The sequence below is a fragment of the Carettochelys insculpta genome, chromosome 1 (assembly GCF_033958435.1).
Source record: "Carettochelys insculpta isolate YL-2023 chromosome 1, ASM3395843v1, whole genome shotgun sequence".
Classification (NCBI taxonomy): domain Eukaryota; kingdom Metazoa; phylum Chordata; order Testudines; family Carettochelyidae; genus Carettochelys; species Carettochelys insculpta.
Genome location: NC_134137.1, coordinates 295,144,124 through 295,165,158, shown reverse-complemented (window position 1 = coordinate 295,165,158; position 21,035 = coordinate 295,144,124).

Sequence of the window (21,035 nt, the reverse complement as noted above, 5' to 3'; positions counted from 1 at the left end):
AATGTGTACTTGTTCACAATATTATGTGATGTGACACTATATATATTAAATTTGCTTACATCATACTTCATTTTCATAATACCTATATTAGGGCTCCAGAATTAAAACCAATGCCATCTGGTCTTATGGAAGTCTTTTATTTGATTCTGCTGAAAACCAGGTGCACGAATGCCATTTAAAGACAGGAATATTTGATTAGGTGAAACAGATAGTAAGACGTCTCAAAGGGGTATCTGGGTTAGTCTATAGCTTCACAAATAACAAGCAGTCTGGCAGCAACTTAGAGACTAACAAATTAATTAGATCATGAGCTTTCATGGGTAAGACTTACTTCCTTAGACAGTAAGAGGATTTGTTATGAACTTTTTACTCAAATATGGTTTTAGTTATATGCAAATTAGACAATGCATTTGACCTCTTCTTTAACAAAGATGTTTTACATGCTCTTCTACAGGGATGGAGTAGTCTGGTAGACTGTACTTTGTACCTCCTGCTGTGAGCATTGTATTTAATAATTATTGGACCAATAAAGTGTTTTGTTTCTAATTTGTCTTAAATAAGTGTTCTCCATACATTATGCTATCCAGAATAGAGATGCACGCTTCTCTCATTGAATTTTTTTGAAGTGTAAAGTCCCAGTCTGATTTCATGAAAATTAATAATTATCAAAGATAATGTAATGATAAAAATATTTTAGGAGGAAAAGCTAATGTGAAATACTGCTAACATAGAAAACATTCTACCATCTTTGTAGGGCTTTGTTTTATAGGAATCTCGCTGACACAGTGCCCCTTTAGTTTTACTTTCAACTGATTCAGTTCAATAAAACATAATGCTTTTATAACATGGAATATTTGGCTCTTACAAAAAGGGTGAACTAGAAAGAAACCTAGCAATAAAAGAAACACAAAGGTTTATAATAAAAATTCATTATGAACTCTTACTTTTTCACAGTCACCTTGATTCAGCAAAATATTAATTATGCACGTAACTTCAAAGAAACTTAGGTTCATCCCTAAAGCGGAGCACGTGCTTAAGGCCTTGATGCACCAAAACATTGACATCCATGCTTAAATCCTGTTTTTCAATGGGACGTAAGCTTAGGTACCATTCTAAATGCAAGCTTAAGTGACTCGCTTAATCAGGGCTCAGATTTCCTAAAGGCATTTTCGTAATTCATAGACAATTATTTTTTCTAAGGGAGCAATAAGCTGAGGTGTGATTTCCCCTGCTTGTGTATAAGTACTTGTGCTTGACCTGACTGAGCTAATGACAATGTAAATACTGATGTAGAGATGGCAGAACACATAGCAATCACCTAGGTACAGCTCAGCTCTACTACTGCAGCCTGTGCTACTCCAGTTACGGTGCTAGCGCATGAACATGGACATGAGCAAGGAAATCACTCCCCTAGCTGGGAATACAGGTGTAGTCTAGATTGGAGCTAATAACAATATGTATTCTTTCATATATGCCATTTTGTATATGCAGATCTATGATTAAAATTCTTTTAAACATCTAGCAGCCAGGATGATGAATAAGATTACAATAACTGAATATAACACATTGTTTTCTCATCCCCATGAATGTCACTTTAAATATATATGCCTTACACTGTTTGTCTCATCTCCAATGTTGGCCAAAGATTCCTCTGACAGAGAATAAAAACACAGTTGTTTCACATTTGCAGTGAATGGGAGAAAGTAACTGAGGAATCAGAAATAGAGTTGTATGTATAGCATTATTTTATTACCAGTGTGCTGTGTGTTGGGGCTATATGCAGTGAAAGGTATGTTCATGGTGATTGTCAACGCTAGCCAATGGAATGTAAATCTGTTTTGACTTTATAATAAGCTTTTGCATAATGTATTTAAGTATATTGAAGTCTGTTCACGATTGAACTGGAAATATCAACATCTCTTTACTATGGAGAAGTAAACTACAGAGTCCTGGAGGCAAATATCTATTGTGATAGTCACTAAACTGCCAGATGCCAGATGTGGTGCACTGTAGAAGAAAAGAAATATTGACTGTTGTATTATGCTTTCCATGGGGCCTAAAAGTAACCTTTAACTTGCTAAACACTAGCAGGCCCTCGTTACATATTGTTGAAGAATTTCATAACAGCAGAGAAACTTTTAGTCTGTTTCACCGGTATAGCCCTCACTTGGGGGTTTGTTGGGAAACATGACTTAGTGGTCAGGCCGCCATCTGGGACCAGTGGGCCCAGTTATTGGTAGGGGAGCCTGGAGCCTTCCACTCCACCAAGCTCCAATTCAGAGTCTTTGGGGCTACAAGTGGTCTGGCAACCAAAGCTGCTTCAGGCTGCCCTCTCTGGGCCACTCCCTGTCTCACCCCCACCCTCCTCGAAGCAGTTCAAGGCTTTTCTGTGAAGGGGGAGTCCAAATTAAAAAAAAGTGAAAGGAGATTACCAATGTCTCTGGTGCACACATGAGAGAGGGGAATACTTCCCTCTTTGTCTAGGTCTACCCCACAGAGTTACTGTGAGATAACAGAGGTTATTTCAAAATAATTTTGCTAACATCTACACAACCCACCATCTATTTTGAACTAAAGTAGAAGTAGCGGGTGTATTATTTCAAAATCAGTAACCCTCAATTCAGGGGGAATTTTGAAATGGGCGCTGTTAAAACATAGAATGGCACCATTTCGAAATAGCACTATGTGTCCAGGAGTGCTGTTTTGAAATAGCTGGGTGTTATTTCAAAATGCTTTTCATGCATAGCTGTGTTATTTTGAAATAGCTGTTTGAAAATAGCTTATTTCAAAATACGTCTGTAGTGTAGCCATAGCCTTTGATTGTTTCTGGGTCCCTTCTTCCCCACTGGGGCAGTTATGTCAGCGATTTCACTCTGTTCTGTGCTGCTGTAACATTGGTCTGCAGATCTACTGTCTTTCAAGTCTGACTCCAAATTTTAAGAGACTTGGCTACTTATGTGAATAACTGCCCATCAGTGTGAGAAGGAAGGCACAATCCGGCCAAGCAGTTTGTAACCAGATATTCCCCTCTGCTTATAACTTGGGATCATAAAAAGATTTTGGTGGGTAGCCAGATTGAGTTTTCTACAAAAGAGTCCAATTTTTAGGAGTCCCTTCACATTACAAGGGCAGGATAGCTCGGTCCCTACCTGAGACTTGGGAGACTCTTGTTCAAATCTCTGCTCTGTCACAGACTTCCTGGGTGACTTTGTCTCTCTGTGACTCTGCTTCCCATCTGTAACATGGAGATAGTAGAAAACAAGAAGTCCTGTGGCATCTTATAGACTAACAGATATTTTGGAGCATAAGCTTTCGTGGGCTCATATATCTGACAAAGCGGGTCTTTGCCCACAAAAGCTTATGCTCCAAAATATCTGTTAGTCTATAAGATGCCACAGGACTTCTTGTTCTCGAAGATACAGACTAACATGGCTACCTCTCTGATACTTGTCACCATGGAGACAGTAGTATTTCTCTGCATTGTCCTGTGAAGACATATATATTAATGATCTTCAGATGCTTATATACGATAATAACAGGGGCTATAGTCATTACCTTCTGCTCCGTCTTGTTGTAAATTCCTCTTTTAAGAGAACATGTCCCTGGCCATGGGCTGTGAGGTTTGTGTGCCATCCACTACCCTTTCCAGGCAGCCTCGAGAAATTGAGCAATTTAAAAATAAAAAGTTTTTACTTTTATCTTTTTAACCATATCCTCTATCAATCCACCTAAGAGTAGAATAGAAATAAAGGGAAATTTATTTTAAAATATAGTGTAAAAGTGCTTAGGTAACATAGGTATAATGTAAGGTATAGGGAGCAGCCGTTAGGGTTTCCGGTTAAAAATACATATTCATTAGGTAATTGAATACTCATGAGCGTAAGTTTGAAATTCTAGGCTCTGATAGGGTAAGAAAAGATGCTCATAAATATTCATTTGGAAAGTGCATCTTGGTTGCTGGGGCAATGCAGGTGCGGACCTGACAGGTGTAGGTGTTCAACCAGGTCCGCCCTGGCTCCATAAATTTAGGAGCGCAGCCCGCAGCAACCCAGTCCTCCGGAGGACGAAGAGAGGAGCGGACCAAGAAGACCTAAAAGGACTGCATTAAGAGCTGGACTTTTGCTTGTAGCTGAAGATTCGGAGCGGAGAAAGCTGAAGCGGACCTGAGAGTCAGTGATCGCTCCCCAGCCGCTGCGGGACGCCGAAGTCTTTGCGAAGAGCTCCGGCTACGAAGCCTTTTTGAAAAGCTACAGCCCAGAAGACCTGAAGAACTGAACTGAATTCACTACCAAAGACCTCAGAGCTTTGCCTGAGGCAGGCTCACCTAGCAGACCGCGCTGGCAGGTGCCCTGCCTGGGTGAGCCATAGAAGCGATCCTGCTGCTTTAGCCTCCGACCCCTGCGGGCCAGCGGTGGAACTGCAGGCCGTTTTAGCCAGGGGGTTTTTGTATACCACGCCGGCCTTTTCCCCCGGCCTCTCTTCTTTTTCTTCTGCTCTCCTATCTGCCTGTCCACGGCAGCTGTAAAAGCGCGCCGTGAGGGCTTCTTTTCTTAGCATCCCGTGAAGAGACCTACAGGCCCAGCGCCCGGATGGACAGATCAGGAGTGCATACGTATTTAATACCATCAATCCTCCACACACATATGAGCATTCAGATTAGCTAGACCTTGATTGTTAGTCATGGAAATAGGTTTTGTGTTCTTTTTGTTATCTGTAACATTGTTGGTAGTTACATTGTTAATTGCTATCCCTTGTTGTTGCTACGTCTATTGTAGAGCTAGGGATTCTGAGATTGTTTAATTGGGGTGCGCTATATAATTTGTAACCCCCACTTCCTATAGCCATATTGTAAAGCACAGGAGGCGGTCTTACTAGACCTCGCCTTAATATTATACATGCAGACAGAAGACTAGGATAGGATTAATATAGTCTATAGTCATTAATGATACTGTATACAGAACTGTTAGCTCCCTCACTTTAAGTAGAGGTAAGAGCAGTCGTGGGACAACCCGTTAAAGGGATAACCCCGACGTTTAAACCCCATAAGGGTAGAACTGGTTTGGTTCTGCAATAAAGGGCTTCCTGTAGTCGGGGGTCGAAATAGGCAGTTCCATCATTCAATTGAGGGGATAACCTTGGAAAAAGGAAAACCCCATATTTAATACAATAATAAAGGGAGAGTACCTTAAAGGGAAACCCCTACATTTACTGAGCTCTCCCCTGCCTGGCCAGCAGGGCAACTCACTTAATATAAGTCCTATAGCATAGCTTAGGCAAATTCTATACAAATGTTATAACATCTGCTCCCCAAAGTAATTGGGCTTAGGGTTGAGCGACTTCAGCCACCACAGGAAGAGCTGGAGAGTTAAATATAATACATACATATAAATATATAAATATACAGTTCTGTTATAATTTTTTCCTTTCAGCACACGCTGAAGAGCATTATGCATATCTCCGGAACACAAGTAAGTGTTAGGAGGGTTTAGAGCAGTGCTGATTATCACGATATTATAACATATTCAAGGCTACTAGTCTGCAAGCATTCAAATCCTGTGCTAGGCTTAGGGAAGTAGGGGAGATAAATAGTTGTATTCATAGTATAAAAACATAAATAGATACAAATAGCTTATCTTGATATAGAAAGAAATATCCTGTTATAAAAGAACCCTTTTCTTGAAATAAAACGTTTTTGTGGGTAAGTTGATCCCTTGTCTGTCGTCTCTTCTGGGGAACGGGGCAGCTCGTCACACACCCTGAAAAACCTCATTGGACTAGGTCCCGTTGACATCGACACAGGTTGCGGGGTAAAACCTGGGGCAGTATTCTAGCCACTGGTGGAACGCCTTAAGTAGCCTTATAGCCTTTTGGTTGCTTCTGAGCTGTCCACGCAGTTCCGGATCGTTACGTCTAATTAACCTCTGCCTGGAAGAAATAGTAATATACACCCAGAATGAAGGATACAACGGTAGCATAACATGTAACATAGTCATTGGTGCAGGGATGAAGCTGGAATATGTTGAGCAGCTCAGCTCAGTCAGTAGCCATCATTTGAAGTGAATCCCCAGGCATTATAAGCCCTGCTCTTTGTCCTTTCCATGTGTTTGATATCTTGGCTTCAGTGAGGTCATGATGAAGAGGTTATGACATGGCTGTGAAAACCCAAATTTTCAGCATGAGATTTCCAACTTGTTACAATTTCCTCCTTTGCTGAAAACCCTAACTTTCATAGTTTTCAGATTCCCAGTTTTACTGGATTTGGCTTCAATCTTTCATATAAGCTGTTAAATTATTGATTACTTGGAAAATTTGGATGAAGCAGATACTGAAAGCTGTACAAATACAAATCTATATTGAATAGTTTCCTCAGCCTAAAATTCACCATTATGTACATATTTTAATGACAGATTTGTCATCCCTTCATGTTGTTACTGTTTCTTGCTTAAAAAGGATAATAAAATGGACATAGAAAAGTATACACCAATGAAAAGCAATGACCAAGGTTGCAAAAGTGACAAATGATATGAAGTGACTTCAATTCTGAGAGGCCAACATGTGACCCTGCATAAAAGGGCCTGGTTTTTAGCATATGGATGCCCAGCACTTTCTGAAACTTTTAGCAAGTCAGAGGTTGGGCAACAAAACAACAAACTCAAAATCACAATCACTTCTAAATGCCTTGGCCATTGTCCCCACTGTCCCCTCTCCTAAAAACTTATTATACAATGATGGGAAACAGTGATAAACACAAGGAGCTCTCAGGCAGCTATACGGCAGAAAATCAAGTATAAAGATCGTATGAATGCCTTTATTAGCACTAAACCCAGCTAAAGAGCTTTATTTTAAAAAGGTGCTGTTGACAGTATTTTAACAATTAAGACTGTTAGAGACTGTAAACTACTTATGTTAGGATTTTGTTCCATGGCTAAGCTTTAGCATTTTATTATCCAACATATAATAATCCATAGATAATGAAACAGTAAGAAAAAGTGATATGAATGGAAGACAGCAAAATAACTTTAAGATGAGAGATGGACAAGCTCAAGACCCAAAATACATGTGTGTTGGAGTAGCTAGAAGATGTAGAGAGCTCAGAGTGTTTTAACAACTGTTACTGAGAGGGGAAAATGGCCTACTTTACTTGACTCTTGGTTGACATGTGACTTACATTTCTGGAAGAGTCAGGGCCTAGGCATTATCACACATACACAGTAAAATATCTATTATCCGGCACCCAGGAAACTGGGGGTGCTGGATAATCAAATATGCCAGATAGTCGAGCAGGGCTGGTGGCCTCGATCCACTGGCCTGGTGCCACTGACTAGTTAGCCAGCCCTGCATCAGCCAACCCCAGCCAGGTAACCAGTCCCATAGCATTTGGCCCCGTGGCAGATGGCCCTGGCTGGGCAGCCAGCCCCACAGCACCCAGCCCCCCATGGCAGCCAGCCCCAGCTGGATAACTGGCTTCAGGGCCACCATGCCAGTTAACACAGGGTGCCAGTAATCTGAGTGCTGGATAAATTTTTACTGTACAAAGTTCATTCCTAGTGAAATTGCTATCCTCATACATTATAACACAGTTATGCAAAGGTCATGCATATCCATAGGTTCAAAATCTTTAGCACATATCATTTATTCCTCTCCTGGATACTCACAAGTGGAACTGGAGCTTTTTACTGCAGGACACTCTTCTGGGTTAGCAGCACAGTAGATGAGAAAACAAATCAATGTGTTCCTAGCCCCTGTGGGAAAGCACTCACCCTCTACATGAAGTATTCAGGACAGCTTAATGTGCTTCATTATGGCCTGTCCATCTGCCTTCTCTGCTCTGTGCTCTTTACCATGGTGACTTCATAAATGTTCCAGTCTCCAGGGTCTGGAACTGAGAATGGAATTTGTCTTGGTTGGCTAGTTTTAACTAACCTGATATGCATCTGTTACCTCAATTTGCCTTCATGCAATAAGCAATCAGCACTTGGTTGCTGTAACTGTCAATATTGCAGAGATACCATCCATGGAAAATAGTATGAGACTGATTATTAAAATGTCAGGTATACAACTGCCTAACTAAATATTTATGTAATCAGTGGGTTTTTTTGAACTGGTACTTGCCAGTACTGATTACTGGCACCTCCGCTGCCCCAGCCATGCAATTGGCTGGAGGGAGAGGGAAGGGAGCGGGCTGAGAAGTGGCTTCTGTTTTTTTTTAAAAAAAAAGGCACTGCGTATAACTCCTATTTTCATTGTCATAATACTCTCTAGCATCCCTGATAATGGGCTAGGACCCTATTGTGGTGGGCATGAAGTAAACACACAACAAAAAGATGGTCCTTTCCTAAAGGGACATAGAATCATGTTTAACACAAGACCCAAGAGATAGATAGGGGAATATGAGTAGTAGACTAAAGAACACAAGCCAAAATAAGGAAAGAATAAGTTAGAGGGTATTTTTTTAAGGTAAATTAGATGTATTCAGGTCAACAAGCCCTAATAAATTTTACTTTGGATACTTACAGAATCTTGGAAAATTTCGTAATTGCTTTTGAGAACTATTGAAGACACAAGCTCTCAGAAGTGGATAAGAGCAAACACAGTGCCTGCGTTCAACAAGGGGAACAAAGAGGACGCAGGGAACTATGATGAGTAAGCTTGATTTTGAGACATGGAAAGATAATGGAACAAAATACCAAATAATTAATTTGTAAGCCTCTGGCAGATAATAAGGAGGTAAGTAATAGCCAACACAGACTGGCCAAGAACAGATCATGACAAATCAACTTAATTTCTTTCTGTGGCCTAATGGAGCAGTGAAGAAGTAGATGTGATGTATCTTGCTTTTAGTAGGCTTTTGAGACAGTCCCACATGGCATTGTTCATAGTAGGTAGTTCATCATGTCTGACGATGACATCTTGAGCTTGCACAGGCTCATCGGTTGTGGATTTTCATGTGACTGAGAAGTCCAAGCTTTGCACGGCATGGGCGTTCACAGTGGGAACAAGGGAATTGTCCTGGCTCTGTTGGTGCCGCTGGTGCTGTTGCTTTCTTCCTCTCACGAGCATCAATGAAGCATATGTGTCGCTGCTCTCCGAAGTTATCATACGCATGTCGTACGAGAGCACGCCAGCCTGTTCAGTCTTTTGCATGCTGCTCTAGCTGATCTGGTTTTAAACGAACATGAGCAATGTTGACCTCCACGCAGTCTTTATACCTCTTTGTTCATAAGCAAACAAGGAAAGGTGGTCTAGATGAAATGGATATGAGGTGCATACAAATGGTTGAAAAAGCATACTCAGAAAGTAGTTATCATTGGTTCACTTTTAAAAACTAGGAGGGCATATCTGGCGCATTCCCATGGTGGGTGGTAGGGTGGTGGTCTATATTGGGTCTGGCAGTCGTCTCTATTCTCTTTGGCCGTGGTCACACTAGCCCCTTCTTTCAGAAAGGCTATGGTAATATGGCACTTCAGAATATGCTGATGAGTTGTTGCCATAAATATGCAGTGCCTCATTAACAGAAGGGCAGCTGCGCATGCTTTGAAACTGCCACTTTCGAAACGCATGCTCCCTGTGTAGCTGGGGGCCTTTTGAAACAACCCCCTGATTTCAAACGCCCCTTCTTCCCAAAACCAGGTGGGAAGAAGGGGCTTTTGAAATCAGAGGAGTCGTTTCGAAAGACTCTGACTGCATGGGCGGCATGCTTTTCGAAAGTGACAGTTTCGAAGCGTGCATATTTGCCATTATGCTAACGAGGTGGTGCATATTCATGGAAGTGCCTCATTAGCATATTCATGGGAGTGCCTCATTAGCATATTTTGAAGTGCCACATTACCATAGCCGTTCTGAAAGAAGAGGCTAGTGTGGCCATGGCCATTGGCTGTGTCCACACGTGCATTCCTCTTTCGAAAGAGGCATGCAAATATGGGAAATCAAAAATGGCAAATGAGGTGCATAATTACATATCTGGTGCCTCATTTACATATTCTTTCAAAAGCAGAAAAGCAGTGTGGACGCAGCTCTTTTGAAAGTAAACCCCAACTTCGAAAGAACCTTCTTCCCATAACATGCTCCAAAAAATCTGTTAGGCTGTAAGGTGCCACAGTACTTCTTTCTCGTTGCTTTTAAGAACAATGTGGACAAATTGAAGAAATTTGAAAGGAGAATAACAAAAGTAAGTGTGGAGTGGATGTTTTCAGAGACCTATCCCTAATGGCTGCATCTACACACTACCCCTCCCTTTGGGAAGGGGCATGGAAATGCAGCAGATCAAAAATCCAAATGAGGCACAGATTTAAATATCTCATGCCTCATTTGCATACTCCCACGTGATCTCATTTTTGAAAGGGGCTGCTTTCTAAACACAAACAGAAATGTGGACGAGGTTCCTTCAGAAGGAAACCCCACTTTTGAAAGCACCATTCTTCCCAATTTTTTGGAGGAATAAGGATACTTTCAAAACTGCGGTTTCCTTTCACAGGAACCCTGTCAACATGGCTGTTTGTGTTTCAAAAGCAGCCCTTTTCAAAAGCAAGATCCCACTGCAGTATGCAGATGAGGCATGAGATATTTAAATCTGCACATTTGAATTTTCAATTGACTGTATTTATATGCCCCTTCCAAAAAGGGAAGGGTAGTGCAGACACAGCCAGTGAGTCCAAGATCTCTCTCTTGAGTAACAACAGGTAACTTAGAACCCATTATTGTATATGTACAGTTGAGATTATGTTTTCAAATGTGCATTGCATTGCATTTATCAATATTTAATTACATCAGCCATTTTATTGCCCCTTCACCCAATTTACTGAAAACCTTAGTAACTTTTACAGTTTTATAGTCTGATTGGGACTTAAGTGCCTTTACTGAATCAGAAGGTTAGTGTGGAGAATTAATAAAGGGCAAATCTTAGGAAAGTTATGTCAAAGGAAATGGCAAGATTTAGACATAGTTGGGATGTGAAGACCAACAGATAGAATTAATACCTTCATTTCCCATGAGTGCACATACACATTGGGTATTGGTCCAGGCAAGTGGATGCATGGTATATAATTTCAGCACTGATATAAACGGTTCCCTTTGGAGCAAGGCTGGAGAATCAGGATCCATATACGAGTTTTTTGTGGGGAGACTGCCCCACAAAGTCAGCAGGAATGTTAAATCAGCTTTTGAGAGGCTTTGCAGAACCCAGTCAATTAGAAGAGAGCTATTGGAGCATCAAGTCAGGGCCAGGCTGTCACATATGAGAAGGACTGCTGAGCAGTGTTGGTCTCTCCCTAGAGGTCAAGGGAGGAAGACTGGCTGCCTTATCGGAGGATTGAGAGAGACTGCATCATAGACAGAGCTGTGTTTGGTGGGGTCAAGGGAACAAGAGAGAGATGCCTGAGTGAGGCCCTGATACCAAGGCAGAGAAGGTGCTAGAAAAATGGGGACATGACGCAGGGAAAGAGGCATTGGGGACTGGAGGTGATACCATGCACGGTTGTGGCTATATGGTTCCCGGGATGGGACATGGTACAGTGGGCAGGTCTGGGTAGCACCCCTACACACACTAGCCACTGCCACTGAGGCGAGTATCCAGTGCATGGACCAGAGTTTGTCACTAAGAAGAGATTATGTACTTGTGACTGTGAGGTCCCTTGGGAGTGAGGAAGAGAACTGAGTGGGGCACAGACAGCGGGCTGTGACCAGGAAAGGTCACCACAGTATGGGGAGCTACATGAGGCCCAGAGATGGAAACAAGAGTGATGACAGGTGACACACTACTAAAAGAGGGTCCTCTGGTAATCAAAAGCTTATTCCCAGCCTCCTCTTCCCATTAGAAAGTTTAAAAAGACATAGGTTATGTAAATCCATTCCTTACTCCATTATCTTCTCTATTGCTTATGATACATTTTACACAGTATTTATAATACAAATCCTTTTTGTGAAAAATTATGTTTAGCAAAATCATACTGCTTGATATAGGATTAAAAACTTTACCCCTATTAGCCACAGTTTTCAAGACACTGGCTCCTGTGTGACTTGGAAGCAGAAGTCCCATTGAAAGTCAGTGGTCTGGTGCTCCTAAGTAACTTGGGAGCCTTATAAAATTCCTTTTGAGGTACTTTTGAAGTCCATATTTAGGTACCTAATTAAAACTAGATTCATTTTCAGATGTGTTCAATTCATATCTTTTCCTATTAAAGTTAATGGGCACTGCTGCTTTTACAATTTAGGATCCTAGCTTTAGGCATCTTGATATGCAAATGCTGGCCTTCAAATTCACTTTCACGGCCTTAAAAATATTTATGAGCCCAGGCGGCTTTATTACATCACCCCATAAAAAGGTCTCAATAATATAAAAATGAAGTCCAGTAAACATTCCTTATCAAATCTGGTAAGCGCCAGTACGAATAGATGGGAGACAGATGTGCAGGATTTGATAATGGAAAATTTATGAAGGAGGCATGATTTCAAAAGTTTTCATTTGGCCTTGCTTTATCTTCATGAGAGCTCAATCCTGAAATTTCTTGCAAGACATGGAACTTCCAAAAATTCTATCTGCTGTCTTACAAGCCATCTAAAGCATAATCTTCAATAAGGAAGCGTTCCTGCATGCAGTATTCAATATAATAGGAAAATTTCCTTTGTTATTTTAGGGTAACCAAGACTGGACTTGTGCAGGTTATAATTATAATGATGCCTCCATTTCCATCTTTGGTTACCCCTGCATGCCTTCACATTCAAGAAACAACGGAGTTGTTCTTTTACATGGGATAACTCTCCATATATTTGAGAATTCCATTTTCAGAAATCTTCCAAAGAAACATGTCCGACTAATCATGAGGTGTATTTGACTGAATATAACGTTGTGAGCCTTTGTTCTAATTGCATCCCTTGCACATGCTTCTCCCCACAGCAAGTGCTTTTGTATTTATGCTGTGAATCTAAGGCTATGTCTACACTAGCCCCAAACTTTGAAATGGCCATGCAAATGGCCATTTCGAAGTTTATTAATGAAGCACTGAAATACATATTCAGTGCCTCATTAGCATGCGGGCGGCCGCGGCACTTCGAAATTGACACGGCTCTCCGCCGCACGGCTCATCCTGACGGGGCTCCTTTTCAGAAGGACCCCGCCTACTTCGAAGTCCCCTTATTTCTATGAGCAGATAGGAATAAGGGGACTTCGAAGTAGGCGGGGTCCTTTCAAAAAGGAGCCCCATCTGAACGAGCCGCGCAGCGGTGAGCCGCGTCAATTTCGAAGTGCTGCAGCTGCCCACATGCTAATGAGGCGCTGAATATGTATTTCAGTGCTTCATTAGTAAACTTCAAAATGGCCATTTGCATGGCCATTTTGGAGTTTGGGGCTCGTGTAGACACAGCCTAAAAGAGTCCATGGTTTTCCTCACATCTTACTTTTGCAGTCACCTTCTTTTCAGGTAAAACAGAAAGAATAATGCTGTCGTTGGAGCATATTAGTGCCACTCCTTCATATAATACATCCTTCCGAGCAAGGGCTTCTGTGTCTCTTGTGTTGAGGTCCCCAGGCTTTAAGGGGCACGACAGAGTGACTTTGCGGGAGGAGTTGGTTATTTGAGATGGTATGTCCAGATTGAAGGATGTTCAATGACTTTACCTGGGAAATAGTCCATATTCCCAGAGTGCAGACATTAATTGCTCCAGAAATCTTTACAGGGACACTCAAGAATAACACATGTACCTTAATTGGAATAATGTTTAACATCTAAGGAGCCCATAGAGGACACAAAGAAAGCACTCAGAATGTGGGCAGGTCACCCTGAATGGTTTTATTTAAATAAATTATGGGTAAAAACTTGAAAGTGGAAATCTGTAGATAAGAACATTCTGGATAAACAATTCAACTGTGCAGAAACTGACATGTAAAACCCGCAAGTCCAGCTTTCCTTTTCCATCCAAAACATCCCCAATAAAGCTGTCTGTCTTATGCAAATATACATCCAAACACTTATAAGCCGTGTCTACAAGTGCACGCTACTTCGAAGTAGCGGCACTAATTTCGAAATAGCGCCCGTCACGGCTACACACATCGGGCGCTATTTCGAAGTTAACTTCGACGTTAGGCAGCAAGATGTCCAAGTCACTATCATCATCAGGAGATGGGGATAGCGCCCTACTTCGACGTTCAACGTTGAAGTAGGGACCGTGTAGTCATTGCGCGTCCCGCAACTTTGAAATAGCGGGGTCCGCCATGGCGGCCATCAGCTGAGGGGTTGAGAGACGCTCTCTCTCCAGCCCCTGCAGGGCTCTATGGTCACCGTGGGCAGCAGCCCTTAGCCAGGGCTTCTGGCTGCTGCTGCAGCTGGGGATCCATACTGCATGCACAGGGTCTGCAACCAGTTGCCATATAAATATAAATCCAAACACATATTCAAAGGACACAAAAGTTGGAGATCTCTAAATAACCACTGAATCGCTGACCATGATTTTCAGTAATAGGCATCTGAAGCTGAAAAAAATCCATACTGAAGCTATGTCTACACGTGAAGCCTACATCGAATAGCTTATTTCGATGTAGCGACATAGAAATAGGCTATTTCGATAAATAACGTCTACACATCCTCCAGGGCTGGCAACGTCGACATTCAACATCGACGTTGCACAGCACCACATCGAAATAGGCGCTGCGAGGGAACGTCTACATGCCAAAGTAGCACACTTCGAAATAAGAGTTCCAGGCACAGCTGCAGACAGGGTCACAGGGCAGACTGAACAGCAAGCCGCTCCCTTAAAGGGCCCCTCCCAGACACAGTTGCACTAAACAACACAAGATCCACAGAGCCGACAACTGGTTGCAGACCCTGTGCATGCAGCATGGATCCCCAGCTGCAGCAGCAGCAGCCAGAAGCTCTGGGCTAAGGGCTGCTGTACACGGTGACCATAGAGCCCCGCAGGGGCTGGAGAGAGCGTCTCTCAACCCCTCAGCTGATGGCCACCATGGCGGACCCCGCTATTTCGATGTTGCGGGATGCAGATCGTCTACACGTGCCCTACTTTGACGTTCAACTTCGAAGTAGGGAGCTATTCCCATCCCCTCATGGGGTTAGCGGCTTCGACGTCTCACTGCCTAACGGCGATGTTAACATTGAAATAGCGCCCAACACGTGTAGCCGTGACGGGTGCTATTTTGAAGTTAGTGCCGCTACTTCGAAGTAGCGTGCATGTGTAGACATGGCTTGAGGCAGTTAAATAAGTGGCCTGATGGTCAAGTTCCCACTGATTTCCCAATCTTCATTGTGGCTTCTCATTGGCATTTTATTCTCTCCCACTCCAGGGAAAATTTGCTAGATGGTTTTCGTTTAAAAGAATTGTGTGATTTTTTTTTTCTTGCCAACCTCCATTAGCCATTTTAAGTAGAGTGGAGCTCTTTCTATTACAGCAATTGATGACAAACTAATAACTCAAAAGTTCTTAAGGGGAGATTTTTCCTCCCTGGAGCCACTGTTGAAAAGTGGGGAAAAGTGGTGGGAGATCACTAACAAAGGGGCTCCATTGATTTGTATTGTCTAACATGTTCATTACACTTTTCATTGCAAAGTGTGTTAGAAACTATAGGGCAATGGGTTGTCGACATGGGTTATTCTCACTCATGAGACAAGAAATTTCATTGGCCTGACCAATATTCTTTATGGGAATGTGGGTTTTTCCTCTCTGCCTCTCCACAGAAGGGGAAGGGTATTATATCCACAAAGCATGAAGCTCTCCTGAAGGGCCAGAAGCAGGGTTATTATCACTACATCTCTATGCCTTGACATTTGACTTATTGACCCCGAGCAGAATCCTCCCTTATTTGCTCCATTGCATCCACAGAATCATGACATCATACCAGAAGCAGAACCCAGTGCGGACACAAAATTGGTATCTGCAAAAATGAGTTGTAGATATTCACACCCACATCAGCCAGTGGAGACACTAGTGGCTACAAAGTGAGTATCTATGGATTTGCAGGGGTCTAGCCATAGAGCGTACCCTGTGGAGTGGGCAACCCCCTTTTCGTGTATTTGTTCTCTTTGGACAGCGGCTATTCAGAACACTTTATACTGCTGAACAGAGAGGAAGGAGGACTCTTGGGCTACGTCTACACCATCCCCAAACTTCGATATGGACACGCAAATGGCCATTTCGAAGTTTACTAATGAAGTGCTGAAATGCATATTCAGCGCTTCATTAGCATGTGGCGGCCGTAGCACTTCGAAATTGACGCGCCTCACCGCCGCGTGGCTCATCCCAACGGGGCTCCTTTTCGAAAGGACCCTGCCTACTTCGAAGTCCCCTTATTCCCATCAGCTCATGGGATAAGGGGACTTTGAAGTAGGCAAGGTCCTTTCGAAAAGGAGCCTCGTTGGGACGAGCCACGCGGCGGCGAGGCACGTCCATTTCAAAGTGGTGCGGCCGCCCGCATGCTAATGAAGCACTGAATATGCATTTCAGCACTTCATTAGTAAACTTCGAAATGGCCATTTGCATGGCCATTTCGAAGTTTGGGGCTAGTGTAGACACGGCCTTGGTGAACAAATATATTGGCACTGATGTTTGTATGATGAATCTGGTGTGTTCTTTAATTCTCATGAATGCCAAATAGGTCCTTGCATTATAAGTATTCAGAAGACCCACATGCAGAATACCTTACTTCAGAAGTATAAGGGGTGAGTCAGTCCTGTCAGGACTTAAAACCTTGTGGTTTGAGGGATTCTGAATATTTCAAGTATGATGCTACAAATATTAAATGATCCTTTCCAGCACAGTTAGCTATGGGTTTGTTGCTGAATAACACACGCATTTTCTTCTGTCACTGAGGGTGCGTGCCCCACCTCTTCAGAAATCCACCTCCTTGCTAAAGTGAAGAACCAGACTAGCACAAGGACCTTCTCCAGGGCTGCCTGTTTTTTTTTGTTTTTTTGTTTTTTTGTTTTTTTCCCCAAAAGATCTCAGTAGATTCTGAGATTGCTGTGGACTTCTGATTGCTTGTTTTGTGTGTGAGACAGAATAGAGAGGCTTTCAGAATACAGATACTGTACCACAAAGACATTGTGTAAGGCAAAAATATATATTATTATTTAATTCTTCTGCTAATTCCGTTATTCTTTATGGTACATTTACCAGGCTTGGGGTAATGTTTTCAAAAGAGCTCAAGGGTCACATTTTAAAGTGCCTAAGGTACACACAGACACTTAAAGGGACTGTCAAAGTAACTGTCTGCATCCCTAGGACCTAAATACTTTTAAAATGTTGTCCATAAGTACATTTTTCAAAAAAGCGACATAATCTTTAGGCCCAGATTTTAAAGGTATTTAGCTGTTGCTGTGCTCAGCTTCACAAAGCCTAGGTGATTTAGGAGACAAAATCTCATTTTCAAAAGGATTTCGGGCACTTGTGCATCTAAGGCCGTGTCTACACTAGCCCCAAACTTCGAAATGGCCATGCAAATGACCATTTCAAAGTTTACTAATGAAGTGCTGAAATACATATTCAGTGCTTCATTAGCATGCAGGCAGCCGCGGCACTTTGAAATTGACGCTCCTCGCCGCTGCGCGGCTCATCCCAACGGGGCTCCTTTTCAAAAGGACCCCGCCTACTTCAAAGTCCCCTTATTCCTATGAGCAGATGGGAATAAGGGGACTTCAAAATAGGTGGGGTCCTTTCGAAATGGAGCCCCGTTGGGATGAGCCGCGCGGCGGCGAGGAGCATCAATTTCGAAGTGCCGCGGCCGCCCACATGCTAATGAAGCACTGAATATGCATTTCAGCGTTTCATTAGTAAACTTTGAAATGGCCATTTGCATGGCAATTTCGAAGTTTGGGGCTAGTGTAGATATGGCCTTAATGTCTTTTCTGAAAATGGGATTTACGCTTCTAAATCAGTTCGATAAACTGAAATACCTAAATAATTAAAAAAAAACAAACAAACAAACTCAGCCTATGCAGCTAGCTTCACAAAGGAGACCTACACATGGAAGCACTTTTCATCCTGCTTCCAGGTGATATTAAATTTCAAATCTCATAATTGTCCATGGAGTGGAAATCTCACTTTTTGATTATCTCTGCTAAAAATACACAGTGAAGTGAAAAAAGCATAGACCATATTTGAAATCTTTCTTCAGATTTTATTGAGTTCTGAGGCAAAATCTGATTGCTTAAATTAAAATTGTGTAAAGCCCTCAGGATTTGGTCCAACACATTAAGTAAATTAATCAATACATTTGTTACAAGTATCACTCTGTCCTTTGACAGACTTTTAAAAAGTAAATGAAAAAGCAGCTTTCATTATTTATGAAAGGCCAGATCACCAGCTTGTATTCAAATAGCTTGACTCCATTTACTTCAGGCAAGACACATTATTTTATACCAACTGAAATTTTGGCTGCTATTTGTATGCTTGCTGCTGCATTTCTCTCATTTTGATCCAGTGATGCTATAAAGCTTAATACAGAGATTGAAGCTATACTACTGTTGTATGTGACAAAGCTTTTCTCATAAGGAAAGAAACATCCCATGACTTTTTCTTGCTTTTTTATAAATGTACTTTGACAGATTTCTCCCATTTTTATTATGAGATAAAGCAGCTTTAATTCATGGGAATGCAAGAGTAATTTTTTTGGAGGCTATCAGAAAAAAAGACTAAATTCCACGTGATGCCATTAGGATCTGGTGTTTTTCTGTGAGGAAAGGAGCGGCAGGGTGAGGGAGGATTTATATTACCCTATTGATCTGATCTCCTGAGCTTCACAAACAAGAGAGTTCAAATGGAGTTCTAGCAGGTTTCTTCTCAGTAACTGCTCTGAGGCTGTGTCTACACTACAAAATGACTTCAAAGTTGCCTACTTGCTTGTAAGCAACTTCGAAGTACAGCATCCACACACAAAATGCACCCTCCCTTACTTCAGAGTAGGCTTTCCCCTACTTCGAAGTTAAACATCTACACACAACTACTCCTTACTGTGAAGTAAAGAGACAGGAAATGATGAAGGCATTGGGGTCGCAAGGCCGACAAGCCCTTCTGGGCTCCCAGCCAGCCAACCCCTTAAAGGGGTCTTCCCAGCACCCACAGCCTGCACATGCTCAAGGCTGACAGGCTGGAGACAGCAGCAGCACATACACAGGGGAACAGCAGGAGACCATGCCAGCTCCCCGCCTCGGCAAGGATGATGCCATTATGGTCCTGCTCAGCCTGCTGGCCATGCTGCTCACCATGAGGACCAGAAGCGCAGGCGGCTCGCTCTCACGGGACCCAGCCTTGAGGCCCTTGCCACCCTCATGCTACCCTTCTCCCATTCCCCCCCACCTGGAGCCGGTGGCCATATGCAACCAGCACTGAATGGTGGGACCAGCTGGTGCTGGAGGACTGGGATGATAAGCGGTGGCTCAGGAATTTCAGGATGACCTGGCAGACATTCAAGGATCTCTGCTACTGGCTCTCCCCAGTCCTCCAGCACCAGGACACCTATATGCGCCCAGTGCTCCCGGTGCAGAAGAGGGTGGTCATTGCACTTTGGTGGCTGGCCACCCCTAACAGCCACTGTTGGCCACCAGTTTGGCATAGGCAAGGCCACCGTTCGAGCAGTGTAAAGGAGGTATGGCCAGCCCTCACCATGGACCCACCCTGGGGAGTGGACGACAGGCAGGTGTCAGGGTGCTCCCAGTTGGGGGGGGGTGTGGGGCCCCCAGTCTGATGGTCATGGATGTCCCCCCCTTCCCCCTACATGTTGTCCGACCCATCAACAAAGTGTTCCTGTGACATGTCATGACCCTGGGGGACCTGGACGCTGTCCTTGCTGGGTTTGTGGACCTGGGCTTCCCCAACTGTTCTGGAGCCCTGGACAGGATGCATGTTGCGATCCAGGCTTCAGACCACAGTGGGGGCGCCTACATAAAAAGGAAGGCAATCAGTGGTGCTCCAGGCCCTGGTGGACACATTGGGCTGTTTCCTGGACAAGTGTATGGGGTGGCCGTGCAGGGCCCATGATGCCCAGGTGTTCTGGAATTCATGGCTGGGACGCCGGATGCAGGAGATCACGTATGTTCCCCCACAGGAGCTCCCTCTTGGGGACATCACGATGCCCCCCTGCCTCATGGCCGACGCCGCGTACCTGTTGCACCCGTGGCTCGTGCAACCCTATGCCAGCCACACCACGCCATCCCAGGGCATCTTTAATGGTTGCCTCAACCATGCCGGGGCACCATCAAGCGGGCATTTGGGAGGCTGAAGGGGAGGTTTCAGTGCCTCCTCACTAGGCTGGATGTCAGCCTCCCGAACTCCCCCGTGGTCATTGCTGCCTGCTGTGCCCTCCACAACTTTGTGGAGGGCCACCGGGAGCCCTTCATGCAGGGCTGGGCCGCAGACTGGGGGGGCTGGCTATGAGCAGCCACCCACTGCCCTGTGCCGTGAGGCACAGAGGGATGGGGTGAGCGTACAGGATGCCCTGTGCTGTGCCTTCACACAGGGCCAGCCCTGACCCCCCCAGCCACACACCACATCACCCTGCACCCCTCACACCACCCATAAACCCGACCCCCGCAGGAAGCACCACAGACACGGGCTAGAGTGGGAACGGGAAGCTTTAATGGGAGAAATAAACTAACATGTAATATTGAATGGAATGTGGAAACCTTTGTGTGCACGGGGGGACTGGTTGGCAGTGGGAATTCAGGGACTAGGGTGGGGGACTGGACTGGACAGAAGGGCTGGAATGGGGGTTGGGTCAGTTGGTTTGAGGCATGGGGGGCCAGAAGCCATGTTGGCCACAGCCACCCCTACTACCCCAGGACCAGGGTTCCCTGCGGGTCTGTGATGGGGCCAGGACCACAGGGAGGTAGGGCTGGGGTGGGGGTGCTGCAGGATCTGCCTCCACAGGGTAGACAGAAGGGGCCACTGGGGCTGGGCCAGGAGAGCCAGCCTGCATCAGCAGCCACCGGGCCAGCTCAAGCCGCTCAGATGGCGATAGGTCCGCCACACGTTGGGCAGCAGCTGGAAGGGCGGCTGTGGCTGGAGGGGTGGCTGCAGCTGGAGGGGTGGCCATGGCT